Here is a 9,766-nt window from a genome sequence, read left to right on the forward strand (position 1 = left end):
CAGACTGGCCATGAGTTGAAGATTATTGATACTGAAAGTCTGGTATATTAGATTAATTATAGTATTTACCCTATTATTAGGTGTATTTGAAAATGCTTGTAATGACAATATTTTTGAAATAAATATGATATTTAATTTGAAATCCTAAGTGAAATGGATAATATTTTAGGAAAATAAGTACATGAACAAATTGATACAAAAAGAAATTCAAATCTTTAACCAAACAATAAAAAGTGAAACTAATCTAAGCTCAAGCCATCCTCAAATGTGGACAAGGCAGCTTCGGAGGCCAATTCTACATTGTTATCAGGTAAAGCTCAAAGCCACCTTAAGTAAACTCTTCCAAGGCATACGAAAAGTTGGGCAATTATTCAAATTATTTTCCCAAGCTAACCATTCTTCATTCAGGTACCAGAGGAGGACAGCACCGTGAAAACACTTGAGCCAAACTTCACTCACACAGAGACAAATATATTAATTAAATTAGTAGCATATTCAACACAGAAGTGAATTAACAGATTGTGTCCAAGGAACAAAAACATGATTTAATATAAAACAATTTTCAGTTGTGATTTCCTACATTATCGATTTAAGATTTTAAAAAGTGATCACTTTAATAGGTATAATAGGTACAGAAAAATTCTGGAGGAAATTCTACGCAAGGTCATGGTCAAAACTTTTAGCAAAATGAGTTTAGAAGGAAATTAGCTTTTCCTACGATCACTGGCCAGCATACCCAAATATGAAATGTCAGAAGAATTATTGTCATAGGACTATGCTATAACCTCTATCTTTGGAAATTACACTGTAAAATAAGGCCAGAGATGTGGATATCAAAAGAAATCAGTATAAATATTGAACAGATTTAATATTTGGTACGACAATATGATTATCTAGAAAATTCAAAGAATTGTGCAGATGGAATAGTCAAATAACAGACTTCAGAAAAATAGTATACAGAAGATTACTACAGTAAAATCAAAATCCTTGCAACCCAAATAAATAACTATTCAGAACAAGTAATAGAAAATACCCCATTCACAATGGCAACAAAATCTAGAAATTATCCAATGGAGACAGACAAAGCATACAAGATCTTTATGGAAACAACTACGCAAGTACTGATAGATTTAGGTCAAAAAGTTCCCAGATAAACAGAGCCGTATTCTATAGCCCTTAATAGGGAACAGACTATTGAAAAGATATCAATTTTTCTTATTCAAGATTTACAGATATAATGCTTAAAATTTAGCTGCCAAGATGAATGTCAGGCTTGGACTTCTGCCCTCAACTACCAAAATCAATCCTGGAAAACTATAGAAGAAAGAATAAAATAAAAAAACAAACAAACAAATAGTATCAACAACAAAATCTAAACAACAAAGCAAAGCCCTGGGGGAGAATGAAGACTGTGTTTAACTGGTACCTTTAATCGAAGTGGCCAGAGTGTCAAGGAAGTTAGGGAGAGTCCATAGCTGGCCTAGAAGGAAGATGACAGGATGTGTAGAAGGAAATGTTTAAATTTTTGCCCCTATTCCAGTGTGAAAATGTCAGGTGGCACCTGAGACCACAGGTGCCAGTAGTCTGGTTTCATTGAAACAGTAGTAGCTCCAGTCTGTGCTAATAACCACCTAAAACCACATTAATAGGTGAATTGGCTTCACTGAACATAAAGAATGGATTACAAATAGAGTGTTGAGCATTAGAATGAAACAGGCATAATGAGGTTAAGTATGATTTCTGATGCTGAATGAAAGTTTAAAAATGAAAATCACTGCACTGAGCTATGAAATACTCGATAATTCTAATGGCAGGAATCCCCAAATTTCATGCTGCTGCTCAGCCTATTTAATGTAAAAACAAATATTTTAGGAAAAACGGTTTGCAAACTCGACCTCTGGCTGGGGAAGAGCTTCCTTGGTAAGGTGTGCATCTTCTCCCAGAGGTCACTACAACCACAGAAGCTGCCGCTCTGCAGGGAGTACCTGGCCTGGGACCCGCAGCCATTCTCTGCAAGAGATGCAGCTGGGCAAATGCTCAGAAGAGGCAGAAACAGAGTATCTCCTGCCCATGGCTTCATCAAAGATCCAAGAGCCAGGAGGAGGATCCTCTTGAGCGAGGACTGAGAGTCCACCCTCCCCTCATAGAGGAACCAGAGGATCCAGCTCAGCCCCTTCTAACAGTCCTGGAAGATCCTGGCAATGTTGTCGCCCTGAACACACGCCTCCCACCACTGCCACCTCAGGGGACTGGGAGTCAGAGACTTGGTGTGAAGGGAGCAGACCCAATTGGCAGAGGGCAGGGTGTCCAGGCTCTGCAAGGAATCAATGTCAGGACCCTAAGGGATGCTTGAGGGCCCCTATAACCATTCCTACCCCCATGCCTGGAAGAATCCAGTTCCGCTGCTGCTGTCGACCCAGGGAAGCCCCAGGCTTGGGGGCCGGATGTCACGCCACTGACGTGGCCTCAGGGGTCAGAGGATAGCAAGAGCGCCTCGCTCTGAGTGGCAGCTTGAGATTGGTGGAGGGAAACAGGCCCTGGCTCTGTGAGGAGGCAAGGTGAGACACTGAGGAAGACTGAGGATGCCCCTACCCCAGAGAGAGGACCCCAATTAACCCAGTGCCACCCCTGCTGCCAGCCCTGGGCCACCTGGGGGCAGACTTCTCAGGCTGGGCCGCTCCCGGCTCCACTGCCACTTAAGCCGCAGGGCATTCTGGAGACAGAGCTTGGTGTGACCAGGGAAGGGCTGATTAGGAAAGGGCAGGACCCATGCTCTGCCTGCCAGGCATCACGGCCCGGTCCCTGAAGGAGGGCTGAGATCCCACAGAGCGAGGCTCCATCTCTGCTGTCAGCCCTGGGAAGTTCCGGGCATGGTGGACAGGCATGTGGATCCTGATGTTCACATCGGGGGCTGATGGAGGGAAGGGGCTTGGAATCATGAGCATGGCCTCAGGGGAGCAGAAGGTGGGTCCAGGCCCGGCTGGGAGACAAGGCAGGCCTGAGGGGACCCAGCAACCCAGAACAGGTGGCCTACTCCGCTTCTTTCTGAGACCGAGGCAGCTTCTCAATTGGCCTTGGGAATTTGAGGGATATAGATTCAGGTCCACAAAGGGGTGAGGCTCAGCCCTGACAGGATCAAGAGGAGGAAAAAGAGGGAGGACTCAGAGGACCTCGACCCTGGGAGGTCCTGGGAGTGCTGGCTGTGTGTGGCACATCTTTGCTGTGTCTTTGCGGTGCCAGTGACGAGAGGGGTGTAATATGAGGAGTAGAGCCTCAGGCCAGCAAAGAGAGAAGTCCCCTAGAGCCCTGAGAGAGGACTCAGCAGACCTGTTATCCTGGACCTAGGAAATCTGCCTCTGCTATCAGTCCTGGGAGGCCCCAGGCAGGCCTGTGGAGAAGGGACATGGTCCCCCACTTTCTCCTTGGGGGTCCCAGGAAGATGGTGGCCTTGGCACACAAGACTCATCCACAGTTGAGCAGGAGCAAAAGGGCTGGGCCCTGTCGGGAATAAATCTGAATACCTGGAGGAACGCAGACAGAGGAGGCACCCCTGAAACCTGCTCCTTCTGTCAGCCTTGGGAATCCCATGCAGAATTTTCCGTGTGGTGCCCCCTCACTTCTTTCTCCCAGATCTCAGAGAGGTTTGGGCCTTGGTCTGAGGCAGTGTCCTGAAGTCATACAGCAGAGGAGGCCCAGGTATTGCAAGCAGGCAAGGTGAGGTGTTTACTTTAAATGTATACAAAGGGCTCCACCGGCCCCAGAGCAGAGGGGACTCCAAAGTGCCAACCCCACCTGTCCTACTGTTAGTGCTGGAGCCGTGGCTTCTGCTGACAAGCTGCACCCTGAGGAGCCCTCTTGTTAGTGGTGGCAGGTACCCAAGTTACCCTGAGTTACTGGTGGTGTATCCATATAGGTCTGCAGCAACTTCAGTTCTTACCTCCTCAGAAGAAAGAATTCGACTGAGGGGCCAAAGGCAGAAGGAAAGACCGAGGCAAAAAACAAACAAACAAAACACAAAGCTTTAGAACAGTAAGGAAAGGAAGAAAAGGAAACAAGAAAAGTATAACTTGGAAGAGGGCCAAGTAGTCAACTTGAGAAACCAAAGTCACAGCTTGACCTCTTGACTTGGGGTTTTATGTTGGCATATGTATTAGTTTTCACATTGCTGATAAAGACATACCCAAGACTGGGCAATTTACAATAGAAAGACGTTTAACTGGACTTACAGTTCCGTGTGGCTGGGGAAGCCTCACAATCATGGCAGAAGGCAAGGAGGAGAAAGTCACATCTTACATGGATGGCAGCAAGCAAAAAAAAAAAAAAGCTTTTGCAGGAAAACTCCACTTTATAATAACCATCAGATCTCATGAGACTTACTGTCATGAGAACAGCATGGGAAGGACCTGCCTCTATGATTCAGTTACCTCCCACTGGGTCCCTCCCACAATGCGTGGGAATTCAAAATGAGATTTGGGTGGGGACACAGCCAAACCATATCAGCCTACTTCAGAGATCTTGTGTTACTTTCTCCCCAGTCCTGAGATCTTATTGGGAAGTTGCTGATCCATTTCAGGTGTTTTCTATTAGGAGACTGCCTTTCCCTGGCAAGGGCTGTGAACAATTATTACTTTACAGAAATAGTTAACAACCACTTGACCATCGCCTAATGGTCACCCAACATTCCTAGTGTGTGTGTGTGCATACACGCATGCATGTGCACATGCGTGAAGGGGCTGGGGAAACCCTCTCCTTCCCTATTCATTACCTGACTAGCTACCCACTGTAACACTCTCACTTCCTCCAAGTTCTCGGTGAACAGGCCAGCTAGGAGGATAGGTGCCCCAGGAGGCCCCAGAGGAGCACCAAATGAAAAGATCCATAAGTCTGCTTTTGTTAGAGCCTCCAAGGTTCGGCTCTCAGCTGAGGTCCCTCACTGGCTCCCTCTCTCCTCAGGCCTGTGGGTCCCGCTTGCCCAACTCCTGCCCACACTGCCATTCTGACCAGAGTCATCATGTCTCCTGAGCAGAGGAATCAGCACTGCGAGCCTGAGGAAAGCCTTGAGGCCCGAGGAGACGAGGCTTTGGGCCTGGTGGGTGTGCAGGCTCCCTTGGCTGAGGAACAGGAGGCTGCCTCCTTCTCCTCTCCTCTGACAGTGGGCACCCTGGAGGGGCTGCCTGCTGCTGGGTCACCTGGTTCTCCCCAGAGTCCTCAGGGAACCTCCACCTCCCCCACTACCATTGACAACACTCTATGAAGCCAATCTAATGAGGGCTCCAGCAGCCAAGAGGAGGCTCCAGGCACCTCACCAGACCCAGCAGACCTGAAGACCTTGTTCCAAGAAGCACTTGATGGGAAGGTGACTGAGTTGGTTCATTTCCTGCTCTACAAGTATTGAGTCAAGGAGACAATCACAAAGGCAGAAATGCTAGAGAGTGTCATCAAAAATTATAAGGATTACTTTCCTGTGATCTTCAAGTGCATGTGGCTGGTCTTTTTTTTTTTTTGACATGAAGGAAGTGGATACCACTGGCCACTCCTACATCCTTGCCACTTCCCTGGGCCTCTCCTGTGACGGCCTGCTGGGTGATGATCAGAGCAAGCCCAATGCAGGCCTCCAGATAATGGTCCTGTGCACGATTATAATGGAGGGCAACTGCACCCCTGAAGAGGTCATATGGGAAACCCTGAGTGTGATGGGGCTGTATGCTGGGAAGAAGCACAGTGTCTATGGGAAGCCCAGGAAGCTTCTCACCCAAGACTGGGTGCAGGAAAACTACCTGGAGTACCACCAGGTGCCCAGCAGTGATCCTGCACACTATGAGTTCCTGTAGAGTCCAAGAGCCCACACTAAAACCAACAAGATGAAAGTCCTGGAGTATGTGGCCAAGGTCCATGGGACAGATCCCACCTCCTACCCATCTCTGTATGAAGAGGCTTTGAGAGAGGGGGAAGAGGGAGTATGAGTACAAGTTGCAGCCAGGGCCAGCAGGTGGCAGGTTTAGGGACAGGGCCAGTGCAAGTTCCAGGGGCACAACCTACCCCATGTGAAATCAGGCCCTTTCTTCACCCTGTATTTGAAGAGAGTAGTCAGAGTTCTTGGTAAGGGAGGTCAAGGTGGGTGGAAGGAAACACATTGCATACCATCTTTGGCTTCCTGTTCTATTGAGTGATTGGAGATTTATCTTTGTTTCCTTTTAGTAATTTTCAAATTTGTTCCTTTTAACAGAAGATTTAATTAGTTTCAACATCTAAGTTTATGAATGATATTAATCACACATGTATTTTTACTAATCCATTTCATGTATAAGAGTTTGTTATTTTGTAATGTTATGGGACTTTTGGGGTGTCATTTTTCTGGCTAGAAACCTCTGTGGCCAGTGGCACCTTTGCCCGAATTTTGCTTGGGCCTGTTGGGCTTGTTTTGACCATTCAACCTGGCATGCTGTGCTTAGCTCGCACTACCAGTCTGTGTCCCATTCCCGCCAAGGGCGAGTCAGGCGTGGAATGGTGAGGGTTGTGTGAATGACTGTGGGGTCCAGCCACTGCACACAGTCCGACATACCAGCTGCTGCAGTGGGGCAGGCAGCTCTAGGCACTGGCACAGGTGTTGGCTCTCCACAAACCTGCAGCTGGACCAGGCACACCACAAGCAGCTTCCACAGCTGGCACTGCAGAACATGGTGGCACCTAGAAGCTTGGAGATGCCAGGAACTGCAAGGCCCCAAAGAGGGAGTCACAGCCCTGGCTCAGGGAGCTCCCAGGTCTGGGCTCCCGGATGGGCCACAGGTCTTATCTCCTTCTCTTTGCTCGCAACATGGTGAGCAAGGGGCATATTTCAGTCTGTTTGTGTTACAGCTCTATTAGCTCAGCTATTCAATGGGTTCCAAGTTCTTGTCCTGTGACCAGGAAGAATGAGGTACACAGACAAATGGAGGGTGAGCAAGATGAAGAGGAGCTTTAATTAGCAATAGAACAGCTTAGTCTCCTGCAGGGGGTCAGCTCCTTCCTGCAGGCAGGGTGTCCCAACAAGTGTTCAGCTCCTAGCAGAGAGGAGACCCTGGAGTGGGAAGCTTCTCTCTGCAGGCAGGTCCTCCCATCTCTGCAGCTTCCAGCAGAGGGGAGGCCCTGGAGTGGATAGCTCCTCTCTGAAGCTGGTTGTCCCGACATCTGCTCACTTCTGGCTGAGCCTGGGGATTTTTGGGCCTCAGAAGGGAGAAAGTGCATGCCAATTGGTCCATCGGTGGCCAAGGGTGGGCCCAGAAAAGGCACCACAAGTTCCCACTCTGGTCCACAGGACTGGCAGCCCAGCCCCCAGACTTCAGGCCCTCCCCGGCCTGAAGGTGGGGCCTCACCAGGGACTCGCCACCTTCTGCCCAGGAACCTGTCTGCCTCCTGCTGTCATTCACAGAGCCCAGGCCATAGGTGCCAAGGGATGCCTACAGGCCAGTTATGAGCTGCCCTCACCACCCCATCAGCTTCCCTACTATGCTCATTGGCGCCCAAATTCCGTAGGGGTCCAAGCCAGCAGGGGACTGACATGTCAGCACTGCCCTGAGTGTGTGCACACCCAGCCAGGCTGTGACAGCACCTGGGCTTGGCCCAACTTTGCTCTGAGTCTGGAGTGGTTGCTGATAGCAGGGAGAAGCCAGGAGTAGGAGCAGGCATTTCTGACCCTGCCAGGGTGGTGGGGGCCTTCCTGGGCCCTCAAGAGGGCAGGTATGCCAGAATCTGCAGTGATGGTTTGGGCGGTTGCAGCTGTGCCCAGGGGAGGGGGGCAGGGCTCCTGCCTGCTCCATGGAGCAGGATGCCTGGGTCTGCAGCCATGGTTTGGGTGGCTGCAGCTGCACCCAGGGGAGTGAGGCTCCTGTCTGCTCCATGAAGCGGGAGGCCTGTATCCAAAGCTGCGACTTGGGTGGCTGCAGCTGCACCCAGGGGAGTGAGGCTCCTGTCTGCTCCATGAAGCGGGAGGCCTGTATCCAAAGCTGCGACTTGGGTGGCTGTGGCTGCACCCAGGGAGCTCCCACCCCACCAACTCGGAAGGGGCAGGGCTCCCACTTGTCCCTGCCTCATGCTGGTTCCAAGGAGTGTGCAGCCCTGGCTGCACCTCCCTGTTGTAGTTCATATGATGGTAGCATCCCCTCCAGACTGGCCACTGCTGCCTTCAGTGAGACATACTGGGAAACCTTCCATATTGCTTTGTGACTTATAACAGTATACCATGGCATTGGAATAGATATTTTCTTGGCAAATGTAAGAAATTATCAATAAGATTGATGGGGCCATAAAATAGAGAAATAAAAGGAAAAGTCTGCTAATTCTAGCCTTTTTATCCATTTTCATCTGTTGTTCTATAAAATTGAAACATATACATATAACTGGATTTGCTTCGCTTTTTCAAGGTTGTCGGAGAAATTACAACTTAAACAAAAGACCTGCTCACTGAGTCTTTCTTTCCACAACTTTTATGAGCATCTCCTCTTTGGAAGGCTCTGGGTTAGTAGTGGAGTTACTAGAATAAGCCAGAGAAACCCCTACCCTTAGAGTAGTAGAGTCTAGGAGTTGCATTCATGTAATTAAGGTGGCGAGATGTCCTCTAAGATGCAGAGGAAAAGTAAGAGAGGGGTGAAGGTGTGGGGCTCCAGGTGAGAGTGGTGAAGTTAAATGCCCTGAGCTGGGCGTTTTGATCTTTGGGAAACCGCAGTTCCTTCTTGAGGAGTTGATTATAATGAAGCTGACAAGCACCACAATCTCAGACCATGAGTCTCAGAGGGTGAGAGAAAAGCCTGGAATGAAAAACTGCTCTGAGAAGTTCCTTTTGGGTGGTGGATGTAGCAGAGAGGAGTCTCCACCAGGGGCAGGAATGGAAGGTGTCCTGCACTTTCGTCCCAGTGTAGTTGAACACAGTGTAAGAGGTGGCTGACTGATACCCAACATCTGCCATCTGCAAGAATTTCCTGAGATAAGCATGAATCTCTCAGGAAGGGAGGCCAGAAGCCACTGGCCAGGTACTCTTCTGCCTGGTTTGGTGTACAGCTGACTCCACTGAAATGGCTATACTTTTGGTGGGGATGATATGAATGAGGTGAATGAAAAATAGTGGTTTGGTTGAAACAGAAGCTGGGAGGGAAGAAAGGAGTTTGTGACCCAAATTCTAGGATCTTAAAGTTAGGGAGTTGCACTCAGCTATGGAAGACTCCCCAACACCTAATTAAATAATGAATCCTCTTCAAGGGACATTTACTAAGCAGCATTTTTTAGTGATAATTCTGTTTCCCATTCAACTGCAAATTCTCTGAGATGTCCTGGAAAACAAAAATGTTTTCCAAAATCTAGGGTCAAAATAATATTAGAAATAAATGATAGTTGGGCTGGGCACGGTGGCTCACACCTGTAATCCCAGCACTTTGGGAGGCTGAGGCGGGTGGATCACCTGAGGTCAGGAGTTCGAGACCAGCCTCAACATGGAGAAACCCTGTCTCTACTAAAAATACAAAATTAGCCAGGCATGGTGGTGCATGCCTGTAATCCCAGCTACTCGGGAGGCTGAGGCAGGAGAATTGCTTGAACCTGGGAGGCGGAGGTTGCGGTGAGCCGAGATCACGCCATTGCACTCCAGCCTGGGCAACAAGAGTGAAACTCCGTCTCAAAAATAAATAAATAAATAAATAAAAGAAATAAATGATAGTTATTAAAGATGCAATGTATGTCAGGCACTGTGCCAAGTGTTTTAATAAATGTCTTATATTCTAATAGTCTATTATAAAAA

The 9,766-nt window shown here is 48.4% G+C and overlaps 1 pseudogene; it reads left to right on the plus strand.

The window, feature by feature from the left end:
• Nucleotides 1-2,883: 2,883 nt before the first annotated feature.
• On the plus strand, nucleotides 2,884-5,506 carry LOC101151467 (melanoma-associated antigen 11-like; annotated as a pseudogene).
• Nucleotides 5,507-9,766: the final 4,260 nt, after the last annotated feature.

Source organism: Gorilla gorilla, chromosome X, assembly GCF_029281585.2.
Source record: "Gorilla gorilla gorilla isolate KB3781 chromosome X, NHGRI_mGorGor1-v2.1_pri, whole genome shotgun sequence".
Taxonomy (NCBI): domain Eukaryota; kingdom Metazoa; phylum Chordata; class Mammalia; order Primates; family Hominidae; genus Gorilla; species Gorilla gorilla.